Source organism: Sinohyriopsis cumingii, chromosome 17, assembly GCF_028554795.1.
Source record: "Sinohyriopsis cumingii isolate HCF-2022 chromosome 17, ASM2855479v2, whole genome shotgun sequence".
NCBI lineage: Eukaryota > Metazoa > Mollusca > Bivalvia > Unionida > Unionidae > Sinohyriopsis > Sinohyriopsis cumingii.
In genome coordinates, this window is record NC_142977.1 from 28,067,804 (window position 1) to 28,089,863 (window position 22,060).

Below are 22,060 nucleotides of genomic sequence, written 5' to 3' on the forward strand. Positions count from 1 at the left end.
TTTTGGTATTATATAGACACAGATCGTGTCTAGAAATAAAGTCTTCAACTTTGTGACCTCTGTCACTTATATGATTTGATCCCCATAAAATGTTATGGGCATTAAAATTCCCGAGTAAAACAAAGGGTGCGGGAAGCTGTTGAACAAGATTGTCGAGTTCGTTTGGTACTAGGTTAGTGTTTGGTGGTAAATAAATAGAGCAAAATGTAATCACTCTATGTAGAGTGACGCTTACAGCAATGGCTTGTAAATTGGTGTTTAAATGAATGAAGCTATGAGGAGCTCTGTTGTTCACAATAACAGAAACTCCTCCTGATGCCCTATCAACATTATGAGAGTAGTTGTTAAACAGGGAGTAGTTTTTAAGTGTGATGTTATCTGTATCTTTCAAAAATGTTTCCTGAAGACATAGTACTGCAGGATCACGTTCGTTTAAGAGCAAAAGAATATCATTGTAGTTGGCTTTAAGTCCTCTACAGTTCCATTGTATGATGGTGTTCTTCATTACAAGTTAATATTGAAGATTCTGGAGCTAGATTAGTCCTTTCGCGGAGGCAATGTCTTTGGTTATTTATCTGGAGGAAGTACGGGGGTGAATTTTTTGTTGTTAGGTCTGGAGCCACCTTGAGGACATGGAGCAGATTCTTCTGCATCCATATCCTCAAAGTCTCCAAACCTATTGTGCAGTTTTATTGGGTCATCAGACCCTTTTTGCTGCCTATTTCCTGTCGACTTTTTCTTACTCTTTGGTGATTTTGATGGTGGAGGATTGTTGAACGTTGTTTGCGTCGATGTTGAGTTTTTTGGGGGTTTGTAATGCGATATGTTCGAGACGGAAGGGGATTCAGGTGGGTCTGTTTGGGTTTGGGCGTCTTTCGTTGCTTTTTGATTGCTTTTTACTATGGTTGAGAAGGATGGGCCGGGGAGTGATGTTCTATTTTGTACAAGCTTCCTGGCCTCTGGATACGGGATGTTGGATGTGTATTTGATCCTTTGGATTTCCTTCTCCTGTTTCCATATATCGCAATCTTTTGAATTTGCATGGTGTTCCTTGCCGCAGTTGACGCAATGCGGAGTGGCTTTGCACTCGGATTCCCGATGAGAAGGATCTCCACATCGTCCACATACTTGGTTTCTGGAACAGCGGTCTTCATGATGACCGTATTTTTGACATTTGTAGCATCGGAGGGGATTTGGTATGTATACCTCAACCCTAACTTGTAAGAACCCAACTTTGACAACTTTAGGTACCGTTGGTCTGTTGAAGGTGAGTATAATGGTGTTGGTGTCTTGCAGATCGTTGTTTCGTTTGATACGAATCCTACGAACTGCAGTGACACCTTCACTTTTCATCCCCTCTACGATGTCTTTGTCGCTGACTCCAGCCAAGTCACGGCAACGAATGACGCCTTTTGATGTATTTAGAGATGTGTGTGCGAAACAAGTCACTGGGATGTCATGAAATACTTGAATTTTTTGAATGTTCTCAGTGTGTGCTTTACGTTCGCACTCCACAAGCAGACCACCTGATTTAATCTTTTTAACGCTTTTTGGTTTGCCGACTAATCCAAGTATAGTCTTTTCGATTATAAATGGCGATAGTGCGGCTAGGGGTTTGGTTTCATCTTTTGATTTGATGACCATGAAGCGAGGAAACGATTCCACACTACATGGTTCATCATCTGAGTCAGTTCCCGTTTTGGTACGTTTATTTTGATTTTTTTGATTTTCCATTTTGGCTTGAAAAAAAAATTCAGCACCCGTGCTCCCCACCCACCAAGGAGCCCAACAAGGGGACACTTTTCAAGTGTCAGGGATACACAGATGCCATACTCAGTTGATAAAATTACCTTTGATTGACCCTGAAGTCGCCAATTTCTAAGGTCGGTAAAATTACCCCCCGATTGACCCGTTAAGCCACCGCCTTCTAGGAGGTCTTCTAAGACTTGGAAAAGGGAAAGATAAAGGAAGAGAATTTAGGGGCAACGGTGGTATCAAGAGAGATACAAGGAGACAGATAAAGAAGGTGAGAGAGTAAATAAAGACCTCCTAGGGCTCGGCGTGACCAGCCGATTTGTCGGAACCGGGCCCATCCCGACCACCCGTCTTAGAGAAGTAGAGGCCAAAGTAGTGTGTTGCAGGGAAAGCCTCTGCTCAACTACCAGGATCCTTTCCTCCTCCGACACGGGACGCAACCCACGGCAAACAGGTTGCCTCTACTTAGTCGCCTTTTACGACACGTAGCGAGGCACGTCGGGCCAATTCTACAACCCCGGACCCGCAGGGGGAAAAAATTAAGGTATTTCATGACATCCCAGTGACTTGTTTCGCACACACATCTCTAAATACATCAAAAGGCGTCATTCGTTGCCGTGACTTGGCTGGAGTCAGCGACAAAGACATCGTAGAGGGGATGAAAAGTGAAGGTGTCACTGCAGTTCGTAGGATTCGTATCAAACGAAACAGCGATCTGCAAGACACCAACACCATTATACTCACCTTCAACAGACCAACGGTACCTAAAGTTGTCAAAGTTGGGTTCTTACAAGTTAGGGTTGAGGTATACATACCAAATCCCCTCCGATGCTACAAATGTCAAAAATACGGTCATCATGAAGACCGCTGTTCCAGAAACCAAGTATGTGGACGATGTGGAGACCCTTCTCATCGGGAATCCGAGTGCAAAGCCACTCCGCATTGCGTCAACTGCGGCAAGGAACACCATGCAAATTCAAAAGATTGCGATATATGGAAACAGGAGAAGGAAATCCAAAGGATCAAATACACATCCAACATCCCGTATCCAGAGGCCAGGAAGCTTGTACAAACTTTAACATCACTCCCCGGCCCATCCTTCTCAACCATAGTAAAGAGCAATCAAAAAGCAACGAAAGACGCCCAAACCCAAACAGACCCACCTGAATCCCCTTCCGTCTCGAACATATCGCATTACAAACCCCCAAAAAACTCAACATCGACGCAAACAACGTTCAACAATCCTCCACCATCAAAATCACCAAACAGTAAGAAAAAGTCGACAGCAAATAGGCAGCAAAAAGAGTCTGATGACCCAATAAAACTGCACAATAGGTTTGGAGACTTTGAGGATATGGATGCAGAAGAATCTGCTCCATGTCCTCAAGGTGGCTCCAGACCTAACAACAAAAAATTCACCCCCGTACTTCCTCCAGATAAATAACCAAAGACATTGCCTCCGCGAAAGGTCTAACCTAGCTCCAGAATCTTCAATATAAACTTGTAATGAAGAACACCATCATACAATGGAACTGTAGAGGACTTAAAGCCAACTACAATGATATTCTTTTGCTCTTAAACGAACGTGATCCTGCAGTACTATGTCTTCAGGAAACATTTTTGAAAGATACAGATAACATCACACTTAAAAACTACTCCCTGTTTAACAACTACTCTCATAATGTTGACAGAGCCTCAGGAGGAGTCTCTGTTATTGTGAACAACAGAGCCCCTCATAGCGTCATCCCTCTAAACACAAATTTACAAGCCACTGCTGTGAGCGTCACTCTGCATCGGGTGATTACCTTTTGTTCTATCTACATACCACCAAACACCAATTTAGTAACAAATGAATTAGACGACCTTGTTCAACAACTCCCCGCACCCTTTATTCTACTCGGTGATTTTAATGCCCATAACATTTTATGGGGTTCAAATCACATAAGTGACAGAGGTCACAAAATAGAAGACTTCATTTCCAGACACGATTTGTGTCTATATAATACCAAATCACCGACATATTTACACCCAGGAACGGGTACATACACGTGTATTGATTTGACAATTTGTACCCCATCGCTGCTTTTGGACTATGAATGGAAGGTCGCTGATGACCTTCACAGCAGTGATCACTTTCCAATCTCTCTTAACAATACCAACGTTACAATTGACGAAGCAGTTCCACATTGGAATTTAAAGAAGGCCGACTGGGCCAAATTTGAAACACTTTGTACAACTAGACTTAATAGGGATACTGTCTTAAACGACAATAACCCTTTTCAATATTTTACTTCTTTTTTAATCGACAATGCAGAAGAATCCATTCCCAAGTCCTCACCAAACGGTAAAAAACTCTCAAAACCATGGTTCACAAAAGAATGTAAAGAGGCCATTAGACAACGCCGAGAAGCACTGAAAAATTTTAATAATCGTCCAACACCCGAAAATTTAACTAAGTACCGTATTGTTCGGGCCAATGCTCGCCGCACGATTAAACAAAGTAAAAGAACATCATGGAAAAAATGTTTCAACTCTAAACTCTCGTTCCTCTATAAAGAAAGTTTGGGACACGATCCGCAAAATCAATGGAAATAGGAAATACAATTCCTTTCGACATCTCAAAGTAAACAACAAGAATATCAATTCCAAACATGCCATTGTTAACATACTTGCTGATAGCTTCTCAAAAAATTCCTCATCCTCTAATTACTCAGAAGCATTCAGAAGATTAAAAACTCACAAAGAAAAGACACGGTTGAAATTCACATCGAATAACTCAGAAAGTTATAATCAACCGTTTACAATGTATGAGCTGAGGGAATCTCTGAATAAGGCCCACGATACATGCACTGGGCCTGACGAAATACATTACCAGTTTTTGAAACACCTCCCAGAACCTTCATTAACAGCCCTTCTAGAAATTTTCAACAATTTATGGATTACTGGTAATGTACCTAAAATCTGGAAAGAGGCAACAGTAATACCAGTTCCCAAACCCGGTAAAGAGAGCGCAGATCCTAACAGCTATCGACCAATTGCACTCACAAGCTGTGTGTGCAAAACAATGGAACGAATGATCAATTCTCGGCTTGTCTGGTACTTGGAAACTAATAATTTAATATCTCCTTTCCAAAGTGGCTTTCGATATGGCCGGAGCACCAACGATCATCTGGTTAGAATAGAAACATTTATTCGAGATGCATTTATCAAGAAAGAACACTTAGTAGCGGTTTTCATTGATTTAGAAAAGGCCTATGACACGACATGGAAGTACGGGATACTAAATGACCTGCACGATCTAGGTCTAAAAGGCCGTCTGCCCTCTTTCATATCCAACTTTCTCTCCGACAGAGAATTCAAAGTACGAGTGGGCTCTACCCTCTCAGATCTGCACGAGCAAGAGATGGGTGTGCCCCAGGGCAGTATTTTATCTGTGACGCTCTTTAACATCAAAATTAATAGCATCACCAAGTGTTTGACTCCTGGTGTGGATTGCTCCTTATATGTTGATGATTTTCTAATATGTTATCGGTCAAAGCACATGCATACAATTGAAAGACAACTGCTGCAAAATATAAACAAAATTCAAAATTGGGCCAATGCAAACGGTTTCAAATTCTCGAAATCAAAAACGGTATGCATGCATTTCTGTCAGTTACGAAAACATCATGATGAACCGAACCTCACGCTGGATGGAACACCTATTCCAGTTGTTGAGGAAACCAAATTTTTAGGTATAATCTTTGACAGAAAACTGACCTTTATTCCACACCTAAAGAACTTAAAAGCTAAATGCTTAAAAGAACTTAATCTACTTAAAGTAGTAGCTCACACTGACTGGGGTACTGATAGAAAAGTCATCCTAAATTTATACAGAACGTTTATTCGCTCCAAACTAGACTATGGTTGCGTTGTGTATGGTTCTGCCAGAAAATCGTATCTTAAAATGCTTGATCCAATTCGTCATCAGGGAATAAGACTGGCTCTGGGAGCATTTAAAACATCCCCGTGTGAAAGCCTTCTAGCTGAGGCGAATGAACCATCGTTATCGCATCGTAGAGAAATGCTTTCCGCACAGTATGCTCTGAAATTAAAATCAAACCCTCTGAATCCTGCTTTTTCGGCTGTTTTTCAACCCAAATACAAAACTTTATACGAAAATAAACCAAACGCCATACCTTCCTTTGGCATTAGAATATCATCCAGCCTTGACACTACAAATATAGATCTTTCAAAAATTCAGAAAACATCCATCTCCGAAACACCACCCAGGCTAATTAAACAACCAAAAGTACGTTTTACGCTACACGATGGAAAAAAATCTGAAACAAACCATTCTATCTTCCACAACTCATACCATGAACTCCTCACCGAATTTAAAAACTACACCAGAATTTACACTGATGGATCAAAGGATGAGGAAAAGGCTGCTGCAGCCTTTGTTTGTGGAAATCACACAACGCAAGTTCGCTTACCAAATGGAGCATCAATTTTTACAGCCGAAATCACAGCAATAGACCTTGCTCTGCAACATATAGAAAAGAACCGTATTTTAAACTGTATCATCTTCTCCGACTCGCTATCAGTACTCCAGTCACTACACAATAGAAAACTGGGGAACCCATTATTGAAAAACATACTCGTAAAAAATACCGAGCTGAGTGTCTCCCACAATATAATATACTGTTGGTTACCTAGCCACATTGGTATTAAAGGTAACGAAAAAGCAGATCGCGCTGCTAAAATGGCCCTTTCTCAAGAACCAACTGATTTTAAAATACCATATACTGATTTGAAAACTTGTATCAGAAAGTTCTTACGTCTGAAGTGGCAGGCATCATGGAATGATGCTGTAAATAACAAACTTCACGCAATCAAACCAACTCTAGGAGAATGGACTCCTTCCTACAGAACCATTCGTAGGGAGGAGGTAGTCATTGCAAGAATCCGAATTGGTCATACTTATATCACCCACACCCACATACTAAAAGGTGAAGACCCACCAGAGTGCGTTTCTTGCAATGAACCATTCACTGTCAAGCACTTTATGATAGAGTGCTTTGACCTACAACCTACACGCGATCGTTATTACATTGCGCATGACATGAAAGAACTTTTTGATAATATAAACATCACTCGTATTATAGAGTTCATGAAAGCTGTAAATATTTACTCTAGACTCTGACTTTTATGCTATCACCTTGTGCAGTTTTATGCAATATATATACCGTCCCATTTTAATAACTATTCATCTTTTTTACATCTCCTGTTGATCGGGAAGCTTTATTTTGCACCGTTACCATCTTACCGTTTTTAATTTCAACCATTTCATTTTTTATATCTCTGGTCGATATAGGACCTTTTATAAGTTTTAAAAGATTATACAAATAACACTTTGTTTGGCGCTAAATAGCCTAAAAGTGCTGATGCGCCGTTAAAAACAAACAATCAATCAATCAATCAATCTAAACTCTGACTTTTATGCTATCACCTTGTGCAGTTTTATGCAATATATATACCATCCCATTTTAATACTATTCATCTTTTTTACATCTCCCGTTGATCGGGAAGCTTTATTTTGCACCGTTACCATCTTACCATTTTTAATTTCAACCATTTGTTCTTTTATATCGCTGGTCGATATTGGACCTTTTATAAGTTTTAAAAGATTATACATATAACACTTTGTTTGGCGCTAAATAGCCTAACAGTGCTGATGCGCCGTTAAAAATCAATCAATCAAGCAATCAAGCCAACTCTAGGAGAATGGACTCCTTCGTACAGAACCATTCGTAGGGAGGAGATAGTCATTGCAAGAATCCGAATTGGTTTGTTTGGCGCTAAATAGCCTAACAGACCTGATGCGCCGTTAAAAATCAATCAATCAATCTTTTCAAGGTTGCCAAACAAAAGGAAAATGAGGTTTAATTACAATGGTCCAAAGACATCATGAATCTTTTCTGGTTTTCATGCAAGACTGCTAGCAGCTATGAACAATTTTTGGTGAGATTTATGTCCTTGTATTTTTGAACAGATATATGTAAACGTTTGCAACTGTATATTTTTTGTATGAAATCAAAATTACAGTGCATAATCCTTATCTTCTGATTTCTTTTAATATATAATTTAGCCATGTATATACATCACCAAATCTTGTACGTATGTAGTCTATTGAACGTAATTTACTTGAAATGTGATAGTAATTATAGGTTACTGCATTTGTATTGGAAAATATGAACAAGTTTTTCTGATGGACACTGCACGACCTTGGGAGTGCAGTATATCCATCAGACAAACGAGTTCATATTTTCCCATATAAATGCAGTAACCTTTTTATTATATCTCATTTTCTTATTCTACTTTAGGCTTGATTATATAAACAAAAATACACTACAAGGAACAAAGTAACGGAATGTATGCCGTATTCCAAACTAAATACCTAACAACAGATTCATCATTACACAACATTATTAATACACACATAACTCCGCCCAGATAGCCCCCTGCGGGTCCGGGATTGTAGAATTGGCCCGACGTGCCTCGCTACGTGTCGTAAAAGGCGACTAAGTAGAAGCAATCTGTTTGCCGTGGGGTGCGTCCCGTGTCGGAGGAGGAAAGGATCCTGGTAGTTGAGCAGAGGCTTTCCCTGCAACACACTACTTTGGCCTCTACTTCTCTTAGACGGGTGGTCGAGATGGGCCCGGTTCCGACAAATCGGCTGGTCACGCCGAGCCCTAGGAGGTCTTTATTTACTCTCTCACCTTCTTTATCTGTCTCCGTGTATCTCTCTTGATACCACCGTTGCCCCTAAATTCTCTTCCTTTATCTTTCCCTTTTCCAAGTCTTAGAAGACTTCCTTGAAGGCGGTGGCTTAACGGGTCAATCAGGGGGTAATTTTACCGACCTTAGAAATTGGTGACTTCAGGGTCAATCAAAGGTAATTTTATCAACTGAGTATGGCATCTGTGTATCCCTGACACTTGAAAAGTGTGCCCTTGTTGGGCTCCTTGATGGGTGGGGAGCACGGGTGCTGAATTTTTATTCAAGCCAAAATGGAAAATCAAAAAAATCAAAATAAGCGTACCAAAACGGGAACTGACTCAGATGATGAACCATGTAGTGTGGAATCGTTTCCTCGCTTCATGGTCATCAAATCAAAAGATGAAACCAAACCCCTAGCCGCACTATCGCCATTTATAATCGAAAAGACTATACTTGGATTAGTCGGCAAACCAAAAAGCGTTAAAAAGATTAAATCAGGTGGTCTGCTTGTGGAGTGCGAACGTAAAGCACACACTGAGAACATTCAAAAAATTAAGGTTGATTGATTGATTGATTGATTTATTTTTAACGGCGCATCAGCACTTTTAGGCTATTTAGCGCCAAACAAAGTGTTATTTCTATAATCTTTTAAAACTTACAAAAGGTCCTATATCGACCAGCGATATAAAAGAACAAATGGTTGAAATTAAAAAACGGTAAGATGATAACGGTGCAAAATAAAGGTTCCCGCTCAACGGGAGATGTAAAAATGATCAATAGGTATTAAAATGGGACGGTATATATATTGCATAAAACTGCACAAGGTGATAGCATAAAAGTCAGAGTTTAGAGTAAATATTTACGGCTTTCAAGAACTCTATAATACGAGTGATGTTTATATTATCAAAAAGTTCTTTCATGTCATGCACAATGTAATAACGATCGCGCGTAGGTTGTAGGTCAAAGCACTCTATCATAAAGTGCTTGACAGTGAATGGTTCATTGCAAGAAACGCACTCTGGTGGGTCGTCACCTTTTAGTATGTGGGTGTGGGTGATAAAAGTATGACCAATTCGGATTCTTGCAATGACTACCTCCTCCCTACGAATGGTTCTGTAGGAAGGAGTCCATTCTCCTAGAGTCGGTTTGATTGCGTGAAGTTTGTTATTTACAGCATCATTCCATGATGCCTGCCACTTCTGACGTAAGAACTTTCTGATACAAGGTTTAAAATCAGTATATGGTATTTTAAAATCAGTTGGTTCTTGAGAAAGGGCCATTTTAGCAGCGCGATCTGCTTTTTCGTTACCTTTAATACCAATGTGGCTAGGTAACCAACAGTATATTATATTGTGGGAGACACTCAGCTCGGTATTTTTTACGAGTATGTTTTTCAATAATGGGTTCCCCAGTTTTCTATTGTGTAGTGACTGGAGTACTGATAGCGAGTCGGAGAAGATGATACAGTTTAAAATACGGTTCTTTTCTATATGTTGCAGAGCAAGGTCTATTGCTCTGATTTCGGCTGTAAAAATTGATGCTCCATTTGGTAAGCGAACTTGCGTTGTGTGATTTCCACAAACAAAGGCTGCAGCAGCCTTTTCCTCATCCTTTGATCCATCAGTGTAAATTCTGGTGTAGTTTTTAAATTCGGTGAGGAGTTCATGGTAAGAGTTGTGGAAGATAGAAGGGTTTGTTTCGGATTTTTTTCCATCGTGTAGCGTAAAACGTACTTTTGGTTGTTTAATTAGCCTGGGTGGTGTTTCAGAGATCGATGTTTTCTGAATTTTAGAAAGATCTATATTTGTAGTGTCAAGGCTGGATGATATTCTAATGCCAAAGGAAGGTATGGCGTTTGGTTTATTTTCGTATAAAGTTTTGTATTTGGGTTGAAAAACAGCCGAAAAAGCAGGATTCAGAGGGTTTGATTTTAATTTCAGAGCATACTGTGCGGAAAGCATTTCTCTACGATGCGATAACGGTGGTTCATTCGCCTCAGCTAGAAGGCTTTCACACGGGGATGTTTTAAATGCTCCCAGAGCCAGTCTTATTCCCTGATGATGAATTGGATCAAGCATTTTAAGATACGATTTTCTGGCAGAACCATACACAACGCAACCATAGTCCACTTTGGAGCGAATAAACGTTCTGTATAAATTTAGGATGACTTTTCTATCAGCACCCCAGTCAGTGTGCGCTACTACTTTAAGTAGGTTAAGTGCTTTTAAGCATTTAGCTTTTAAGTTCTTTAGGTGTGGAATAAAGGTCAGTTTTCTGTCAAAGATTATACCTAAAAATTTGGTTTCCTCAACAACTGGAATAGGTGTTCCATCCAGCGTGAGGTTCGGTTCATCGTGATGTTTTCGTAGTTGACAGAAATGCATGCATACCGTTTTTGATTTCGAGAATTTGAAACCGTTTCCACTGGCCCAATTTTGAATTTTGTTTATATTTTGCTGCAGTTGTCTTTCAATTGTATGCATGTGCTTTGACCGATAACAGATTAGAAAATCATCAACGTATAACGAGCAATCCACACCAGGAGTCAAACACTTGGTGATGCTATTAATTTTGATGTTAAAGAGCGTCACAGATAAAATACTGCCCTGGGGCACACCCATCTCTTGTTCGTGCAGATCTGAGAGGGTAGAGCCCACTCGTACTTTGAATTCTCTGTCGGAGAGAAAGTTGGATATGAAAGAGGGCAGACGGCCTTTCAGACCTAGATCGTTCAGGTCATTTAGTATCCCGTACTTCCATGTCGTGTCATAGGCCTTTTCTAAATCAAAGAAAACCGCTACTAAATGTTCTTTCTTAATAAATGCATCGCGAATGAATGTTTCTAGTCTAACCAGATGATCATTGGTGCTCCGGCCATATCGAAAGCCACTTTGGAAAGGAGATATTAAATTGTTAGTTTCCAAATACCAGACAAGCCGAGAATTGATCATTCGTTCCATTGTTTTGCACACACAGCTTGTGAGTGCAATTGGTCGATAGCTGTTGGGGTCTTCGCTATCTTTACCGGGTTTGGGGACTGGTATTACAGTTGCTTCTTTCCAGATTTTTGGTACATTACCAGTAATCCATAAATCATTGAAGAGTTTCAAAAGAGATGTTAATGATGATTCTGGAAGGTGTTTCAGAAACTGGTAATGTATCTCGTCAGGCCCAGCGGATGTATCATGGGCCTTATCTAAAGCCTCCCTAAGCTCCGATAGTGAGAACAATTGATTATAACTTTCCGAGTTGTTGGATGTGAATTTTAAACGTGACTTTTCTTTTTGAGTTTTAAGTTTTCGGAAGGCTTCTGAATAATTAGATGATGAGGAATTTTTCGAGAAACTGTCAGCAAGAATATTTGCAATGTCACGTTTTGAACTAAAGTTCTTATTGTTCAGTGTCAGATGTCGGAGAGGGTTTTGCTTTCTCTTTCCGTTTATTTTGCGTATAGTGTCCCAAACTTTTTTAACAGAGGAACGAGAGTTTAAAGAAGAAACATACTTATTCCATGATGCTCTTTTACTTTCTTTGATTATGCGGCGAGCTTTGGCCCGGGCAATACGATATATATTTAAGTTTTCGGGCGTCGGTTGATTATTAAATTTCCTTAATGCTTCTCGGCGTAGTTTAATGGCTTCCTTACATTCCTTAGTGACCCAAGGTTTTTGGGTTCTTTTACAATATGGCGAGGACTTGGGAATGGATTCTTCTGCAATCTCTATTAAAATAGATGTAAAATGCTGAATGGTGTCGTCAACATTGAAAACTGTATCCTCATTCAGCCTAGTTTTACACAGTGTTTCAAACTTGGCCCAGTCGGCCTTCTTTAAATTCCATTGTGGAATTACTTCATCGACTGTAGAGTTAAGATTTACAAGAAAGATTGGGAAGTGATCGCTGCTATGAAGGTCATCAGCGACCTTCCATTCATAGTCCAAAAGCAGAGAAGGAGAACAAATTGTCAAATCGATGCTTGTGTATGTACCCGTGCCTGGGTGTAAATATGTAGGTGTTTTGGTATTATATAGACACAGATCGTGTCTAGAAATAAAGTCTTCAACTTTGTGACCTCTGTCACTTATATGATTTGATCCCCATAAAATGTTATGGGCATTAAAATTCCCGAGTAAAACAAAGGGTGCGGGAAGCTGTTGAACAAGATTGTCGAGTTCGTTTGGTACTAGGTTAGTGTTTGGTGGTAAATAAATAGAGCAAAATGTAATCACTCTATGTAGAGTGACGCTTACAGCAATGGCTTGTAAATTGGTGTTTAAATGAATGAAGCTATGAGGAGCTCTGTTGTTCACAATAACAGAAACTCCTCCTGATGCCCTATCAACATTATGAGAGTAGTTGTTAAACAGGGAGTAGTTTTTAAGTGTGATGTTATCTGTATCTTTCAAAAATGTTTCCTGAAGACATAGTACTGCAGGATCACGTTCGTTTAAGAGCAAAAGAATATCATTGTAGTTGGCTTTAAGTCCTCTACAGTTCCATTGTATGATGGTGTTCTTCATTACAAGTTAATATTGAAGATTCTGGAGCTAGATTAGTCCTTTCGCGGAGGCAATGTCTTTGGTTATTTATCTGGAGGAAGTACGGGGGTGAATTTTTTGTTGTTAGGTCTGGAGCCACCTTGAGGACATGGAGCAGATTCTTCTGCATCCATATCCTCAAAGTCTCCAAACCTATTGTGCAGTTTTATTGGGTCATCAGACCCTTTTTGCTGCCTATTTCCTGTCGACTTTTTCTTACTCTTTGGTGATTTTGATGGTGGAGGATTGTTGAACGTTGTTTGCGTCGATGTTGAGTTTTTTGGGGGTTTGTAATGCGATATGTTCGAGACGGAAGGGGATTCAGGTGGGTCTGTTTGGGTTTGGGCGTCTTTCGTTGCTTTTTGATTGCTTTTTACTATGGTTGAGAAGGATGGGCCGGGGAGTGATGTTCTATTTTGTACAAGCTTCCTGGCCTCTGGATACGGGATGTTGGATGTGTATTTGATCCTTTGGATTTCCTTCTCCTGTTTCCATATATCGCAATCTTTTGAATTTGCATGGTGTTCCTTGCCGCAGTTGACGCAATGCGGAGTGGCTTTGCACTCGGATTCCCGATGAGAAGGATCTCCACATCGTCCACATACTTGGTTTCTGGAACAGCGGTCTTCATGATGACCGTATTTTTGACATTTGTAGCATCGGAGGGGATTTGGTATGTATACCTCAACCCTAACTTGTAAGAACCCAACTTTGACAACTTTAGGTACCGTTGGTCTGTTGAAGGTGAGTATAATGGTGTTGGTGTCTTGCAGATCGTTGTTTCGTTTGATACGAATCCTACGAACTGCAGTGACACCTTCACTTTTCATCCCCTCTACGATGTCTTTGTCGCTGACTCCAGCCAAGTCACGGCAACGAATGACGCCTTTTGATGTATTTAGAGATGTGTGTGCGAAACAAGTCACTGGGATGTCATGAAATACTTGAATTTTTTGAATGTTCTCAGTGTGTGCTTTACGTTCGCACTCCACAAGCAGACCACCTGATTTAATCTTTTTAACGCTTTTTGGTTTGCCGACTAATCCAAGTATAGTCTTTTCGATTATAAATGGCGATAGTGCGGCTAGGGGTTTGGTTTCATCTTTTGATTTGATGACCATGAAGCGAGGAAACGATTCCACACTACATGGTTCATCATCTGAGTCAGTTCCCGTTTTGGTACGTTTATTTTGATTTTTTTGATTTTCCATTTTGGCTTGAAAAAAAAATTCAGCACCCGTGCTCCCCACCCACCAAGGAGCCCAACAAGGGGACACTTTTCAAGTGTCAGGGATACACAGATGCCATACTCAGTTGATAAAATTACCTTTGATTGACCCTGAAGTCGCCAATTTCTAAGGTCGGTAAAATTACCCCCCGATTGACCCGTTAAGCCACCGCCTTCTAGGAGGTCTTCTAAGACTTGGAAAAGGGAAAGATAAAGGAAGAGAATTTAGGGGCAACGGTGGTATCAAGAGAGATACAAGGAGACAGATAAAGAAGGTGAGAGAGTAAATAAAGACCTCCTAGGGCTCGGCGTGACCAGCCGATTTGTCGGAACCGGGCCCATCCCGACCACCCGTCTTAGAGAAGTAGAGGCCAAAGTAGTGTGTTGCAGGGAAAGCCTCTGCTCAACTACCAGGATCCTTTCCTCCTCCGACACGGGACGCAACCCACGGCAAACAGGTTGCCTCTACTTAGTCGCCTTTTACGACACGTAGCGAGGCACGTCGGGCCAATTCTACAACCCCGGACCCGCAGGGGGAAAAAATTAAGGTATTTCATGACATCCCAGTGACTTGTTTCGCACACACATCTCTAAATACATCAAAAGGCGTCATTCGTTGCCGTGACTTGGCTGGAGTCAGCGACAAAGACATCGTAGAGGGGATGAAAAGTGAAGGTGTCACTGCAGTTCGTAGGATTCGTATCAAACGAAACAGCGATCTGCAAGACACCAACACCATTATACTCACCTTCAACAGACCAACGGTACCTAAAGTTGTCAAAGTTGGGTTCTTACAAGTTAGGGTTGAGGTATACATACCAAATCCCCTCCGATGCTACAAATGTCAAAAATACGGTCATCATGAAGACCGCTGTTCCAGAAACCAAGTATGTGGACGATGTGGAGACCCTTCTCATCGGGAATCCGAGTGCAAAGCCACTCCGCATTGCGTCAACTGCGGCAAGGAACACCATGCAAATTCAAAAGATTGCGATATATGGAAACAGGAGAAGGAAATCCAAAGGATCAAATACACATCCAACATCCCGTATCCAGAGGCCAGGAAGCTTGTACAAACTTTAACATCACTCCCCGGCCCATCCTTCTCAACCATAGTAAAGAGCAATCAAAAAGCAACGAAAGACGCCCAAACCCAAACAGACCCACCTGAATCCCCTTCCGTCTCGAACATATCGCATTACAAACCCCCAAAAAACTCAACATCGACGCAAACAACGTTCAACAATCCTCCACCATCAAAATCACCAAACAGTAAGAAAAAGTCGACAGCAAATAGGCAGCAAAAAGAGTCTGATGACCCAATAAAACTGCACAATAGGTTTGGAGACTTTGAGGATATGGATGCAGAAGAATCTGCTCCATGTCCTCAAGGTGGCTCCAGACCTAACAACAAAAAATTCACCCCCGTACTTCCTCCAGATAAATAACCAAAGACATTGCCTCCGCGAAAGGTCTAACCTAGCTCCAGAATCTTCAATATAAACTTGTAATGAAGAACACCATCATACAATGGAACTGTAGAGGACTTAAAGCCAACTACAATGATATTCTTTTGCTCTTAAACGAACGTGATCCTGCAGTACTATGTCTTCAGGAAACATTTTTGAAAGATACAGATAACATCACACTTAAAAACTACTCCCTGTTTAACAACTACTCTCATAATGTTGACAGAGCCTCAGGAGGAGTCTCTGTTATTGTGAACAACAGAGCCCCTCATAGCGTCATCCCTCTAAACACAAATTTACAAGCCACTGCTGTGAGCGTCACTCTGCATCGGGTGATTACCTTTTGTTCTATCTACATACCACCAAACACCAATTTAGTAACAAATGAATTAGACGACCTTGTTCAACAACTCCCCGCACCCTTTATTCTACTCGGTGATTTTAATGCCCATAACATTTTATGGGGTTCAAATCACATAAGTGACAGAGGTCACAAAATAGAAGACTTCATTTCCAGACACGATTTGTGTCTATATAATACCAAATCACCGACATATTTACACCCAGGAACGGGTACATACACGTGTATTGATTTGACAATTTGTACCCCATCGCTGCTTTTGGACTATGAATGGAAGGTCGCTGATGACCTTCACAGCAGTGATCACTTTCCAATCTCTCTTAACAATACCAACGTTACAATTGACGAAGCAGTTCCACATTGGAATTTAAAGAAGGCCGACTGGGCCAAATTTGAAACACTTTGTACAACTAGACTTAATAGGGATACTGTCTTAAACGACAATAACCCTTTTCAATATTTTACTTCTTTTTTAATCGACAATGCAGAAGAATCCATTCCCAAGTCCTCACCAAACGGTAAAAAACTCTCAAAACCATGGTTCACAAAAGAATGTAAAGAGGCCATTAGACAACGCCGAGAAGCACTGAAAAATTTTAATAATCGTCCAACACCCGAAAATTTAACTAAGTACCGTATTGTTCGGGCCAATGCTCGCCGCACGATTAAACAAAGTAAAAGAACATCATGGAAAAAATGTTTCAACTCTAAACTCTCGTTCCTCTATAAAGAAAGTTTGGGACACGATCCGCAAAATCAATGGAAATAGGAAATACAATTCCTTTCGACATCTCAAAGTAAACAACAAGAATATCAATTCCAAACATGCCATTGTTAACATACTTGCTGATAGCTTCTCAAAAAATTCCTCATCCTCTAATTACTCAGAAGCATTCAGAAGATTAAAAACTCACAAAGAAAAGACACGGTTGAAATTCACATCGAATAACTCAGAAAGTTATAATCAACCGTTTACAATGTATGAGCTGAGGGAATCTCTGAATAAGGCCCACGATACATGCACTGGGCCTGACGAAATACATTACCAGTTTTTGAAACACCTCCCAGAACCTTCATTAACAGCCCTTCTAGAAATTTTCAACAATTTATGGATTACTGGTAATGTACCTAAAATCTGGAAAGAGGCAACAGTAATACCAGTTCCCAAACCCGGTAAAGAGAGCGCAGATCCTAACAGCTATCGACCAATTGCACTCACAAGCTGTGTGTGCAAAACAATGGAACGAATGATCAATTCTCGGCTTGTCTGGTACTTGGAAACTAATAATTTAATATCTCCTTTCCAAAGTGGCTTTCGATATGGCCGGAGCACCAACGATCATCTGGTTAGAATAGAAACATTTATTCGAGATGCATTTATCAAGAAAGAACACTTAGTAGCGGTTTTCATTGATTTAGAAAAGGCCTATGACACGACATGGAAGTACGGGATACTAAATGACCTGCACGATCTAGGTCTAAAAGGCCGTCTGCCCTCTTTCATATCCAACTTTCTCTCCGACAGAGAATTCAAAGTACGAGTGGGCTCTACCCTCTCAGATCTGCACGAGCAAGAGATGGGTGTGCCCCAGGGCAGTATTTTATCTGTGACGCTCTTTAACATCAAAATTAATAGCATCACCAAGTGTTTGACTCCTGGTGTGGATTGCTCCTTATATGTTGATGATTTTCTAATATGTTATCGGTCAAAGCACATGCATACAATTGAAAGACAACTGCTGCAAAATATAAACAAAATTCAAAATTGGGCCAATGCAAACGGTTTCAAATTCTCGAAATCAAAAACGGTATGCATGCATTTCTGTCAGTTACGAAAACATCATGATGAACCGAACCTCACGCTGGATGGAACACCTATTCCAGTTGTTGAGGAAACCAAATTTTTAGGTATAATCTTTGACAGAAAACTGACCTTTATTCCACACCTAAAGAACTTAAAAGCTAAATGCTTAAAAGAACTTAATCTACTTAAAGTAGTAGCTCACACTGACTGGGGTACTGATAGAAAAGTCATCCTAAATTTATACAGAACGTTTATTCGCTCCAAACTAGACTATGGTTGCGTTGTGTATGGTTCTGCCAGAAAATCGTATCTTAAAATGCTTGATCCAATTCGTCATCAGGGAATAAGACTGGCTCTGGGAGCATTTAAAACATCCCCGTGTGAAAGCCTTCTAGCTGAGGCGAATGAACCATCGTTATCGCATCGTAGAGAAATGCTTTCCGCACAGTATGCTCTGAAATTAAAATCAAACCCTCTGAATCCTGCTTTTTCGGCTGTTTTTCAACCCAAATACAAAACTTTATACGAAAATAAACCAAACGCCATACCTTCCTTTGGCATTAGAATATCATCCAGCCTTGACACTACAAATATAGATCTTTCATAAATTCAGAAAACATCCATCTCCGAAACACCACCCAGGCTAATTAAACAACCAAAAGTACGTTTTACGCTACACGATGGAAAAAAATCTGAAACAAACCATTCTATCTTCCACAACTCATACCATGAACTCCTCACCGAATTTAAAAACTACACCAGAATTTACACTGATGGATCAAAGGATGAGGAAAAGGCTGCTGCAGCCTTTGTTTGTGGAAATCACACAACGCAAGTTCGCTTACCAAATGGAGCATCAATTTTTACAGCCGAAATCACAGCAATAGACCTTGCTCTGCAACATATAGAAAAGAACCGTATTTTAAACTGTATCATCTTCTCCGACTCGCTATCAGTACTCCAGTCACTACACAATAGAAAACTGGGGAACCCATTATTGAAAAACATACTCGTAAAAAATACCGAGCTGAGTGTCTCCCACAATATAATATACTGTTGGTTACCTAGCCACATTGGTATTAAAGGTAACGAAAAAGCAGATCGCGCTGCTAAAATGGCCCTTTCTCAAGAACCATCTGATTTTAAAATACCATATACTGATTTTAAACCTTGTATCAGAAAGTTCTTAAGTCAGAAGTGGCAGGCATCATGGAATGATGCTGTAAATAACAAACTTCATGCAATCAAACCAACTCTAGGAGAATGGACTCCTTCCTACAGAACCATTCGTAGGGAGGAGGTAGTCATTGCAAGAATCCGAATTGGTCATACTTATATCACCCACACCCACATACTAAAAGGTGAAGACCCACCAGAGTGCGTTTCTTGCAATGAACCATTCACTGTCAAGCACTTTATGATAGAGTGCTTTGACCTACAACCTACGCGCGATCGTTATTACGTTGTGCATGACATGAAAGAACTTTTTGATAATATAAACATCACTCGTATTATCGAGTTCTTGAAAGCCGTAAATATTTACTCTAAACTCTGACTTTTATGCTATCACCTTGTGCAGTTTTATGCAATATATATACCGTCCCATTTTAATACCTATTCATCTTTTTTACATCTCCCGTTGATCGGGAAGCTTTATTTTGCACCGTTACCATCTTACCGTTTTTAATTTCAACCATTTGTTCTTTTATATCGCTGGTCGATATAGGACCTTTTATAATTTTTAAAAGATTATACAAATAACACTTTTCGTTTGGCGCTAAATAGCCTAAAAGTGCTGATGCGCCGTTAAAAAACAATCAATCAATCAATCAGCCGCCCAGATAAATTTGAACTTAGTCGCATGCTAGACAAAACTTTAGAAAGACAGTTTATGCCTTGTCACTTGCATGTTATTTGTAGGAACCCATCCATTTTATGAAATCCGGCATCTAAAACAAACATTGTATCAAAATGTTAACTCAGAATGTGGCAAAGCAGCCGCTATGTGACAGTTTATGAAACCTCAGCTTTAGTTCATTCAGAAACAAATGTAATCAGCCAAAACGTAAACCGCCTACTACGCGAGTGTGCATATGTTTGCAAATCAGAAGTGCTGGAGTATGCGTCCATTGTTTGTTTACAATAGAAAGTAGTTCCTTTCTGAGTTTAATATGAAGTTGCGCGCGAGTTCAGTATCATAAAATATTGAACGGTTCTGACAATGCAAAGTTAACGGAGAAAAAAAGAGCATATAATAATGTAGAATATTGAAGGAACATTGATCCGAGCAAAACTGCAATCCTGCTACATTAAGCATTAGCCAAATCTAGAACATATCTTTCCCTTGATTATATAAATCGTCCAGCTGTATTATAATGTATCAATTTCAGGTCACCATGACAAAAGAGACCAGTTTTAGGTGCTTTAAATATTGATTGTGTCATTCTTTCAGAGTATCTGGAGGAGTGTCCTTCATCATATTACCAATCAACACGAGTGGATCCTCTCACATGGCCAAGGCATTAATAAATGCCTTCATGAACCTTTCTCAGAGAATGAAGAGAGGACAAAACCTTGGCTTGATCCCAAGAAGGATGCCATAGTCCTAAAAACCTTGGCACAGGTACTCTTGGACCAAAGGTTCCTAAACAGAGTGGACTATTACTTGAATTTCAGGTATGCCATTTCAGGATTGCAACAATTATATGTTAAGACTGCTTTAAATGTTATTATTCTCAACTTAAGAATAATTTGCCGTATATAATTACCATTTGAATATCTGAATAAGTTAGCATTCATACGATGTGTGTACATAATACATGTACAGTGACTGTCCTTCTCAAGTCGTTTGCAAGTTCAGGTATAATACATGCACATCAGGTATTAACAATTCCATGGCAATCTGCATAAACACTGCAGTAAAGATTTTATATATGCAAAATTGACCAACATTAATTAGTACTTAATAATTGTTAGCAGATTGCAAGTGACACATTACAAGATACATTTTCTTGATAATTGCAGAAGCACTGCTGAGCTCGAAGTTTTTCATCAGCATATTCTGATGTACTATGCCAAGAGATTTTCATACACCCCTCTTGTGTACAGGATTAGGAATGAGCTAGCTGCTTTGGATCACAATATCCATAGTGGCAGGGGTGTATTGAGAAACAAAGGAGGGGAGGTAGTGTAAGTTTGTTTTGTTTAACTACAGGATATTAGAAATAATTTTATATATTGATTGTACATTATGATCCCAGCTTGGATATCAAAGCAATGGAATATTATTCACATTTACAAGTCGTGAAAACTTTGCATCAGATACAGTCATTTGGTAACAACTGGCACACATTGTTTTACATGTCTAATAAGGAATCTTAATATTTTCATGTGTGCAAATCTTGTGATTAGTGTTGTTATCGTTCTAGTGGCTATTAATTTTTATCTGAGCAATACAAGTCTAATAATTAAATCCAGTGATATATATAGCACTTTCCCAGAGGACCAACCCACTTTATCAAGGATATATGGGATTCATGGAATTTCCTCAGGAGGTTTGTGGACAATGCTGTCATCATGATGATTACTAACTAATAGCTGCTCATGAAAATATGTTGCCTTCTGAAGAAATGGGTAAAAATGCAACCTGTCTCAAGTAGTACTGGAGACAGAACAAAAACAACCCCTCGACAACTCCTCCTTAGGAATTGGTCATGAGTCTCAAATATTGGGTGAAAACTCAATACAGGTTAACATATGGGGATGCTTGTCACACAAGTTAAGAAAATACAATTTTCTTTAAAACAGGTATCATCGCTGTTACAACAAAAAGAGTGGCAGATGGTCCGTTTACCCTTGTAAAGAAAAGAAGACATATCCCCACATCAGGGAGCTTATTCAGAAAGCCCTCGTCTGTCGACTTGAGGACAAGCAGGGTATGAGGAGGAGACGAGAACTTAAGGAAGATGATCACAGAAGAATTAGCAGAAATCTGGTACCTCAAGAACCACCATCAATTCAAGTTTTGGTGAAGGAGAAGATCTCTCGATTTTAGCTATATAATATACGAAAGGCGCCTGATATATGGATGTGTCTGCTAAGGCAGATTTCACTTTATGTACATTAATGTAAATATCAGTAGTT

General features: G+C 39.9%; 1 pseudogene; it reads left to right on the forward strand.

The window, feature by feature from the left end:
- Positions 1 to 21,971, forward strand: part of LOC149778314 (uncharacterized) — a 146,944-nt pseudogene extending 124,973 nt beyond the window's left edge.
- Positions 21,972 to 22,060: the final 89 nt, after the last annotated feature.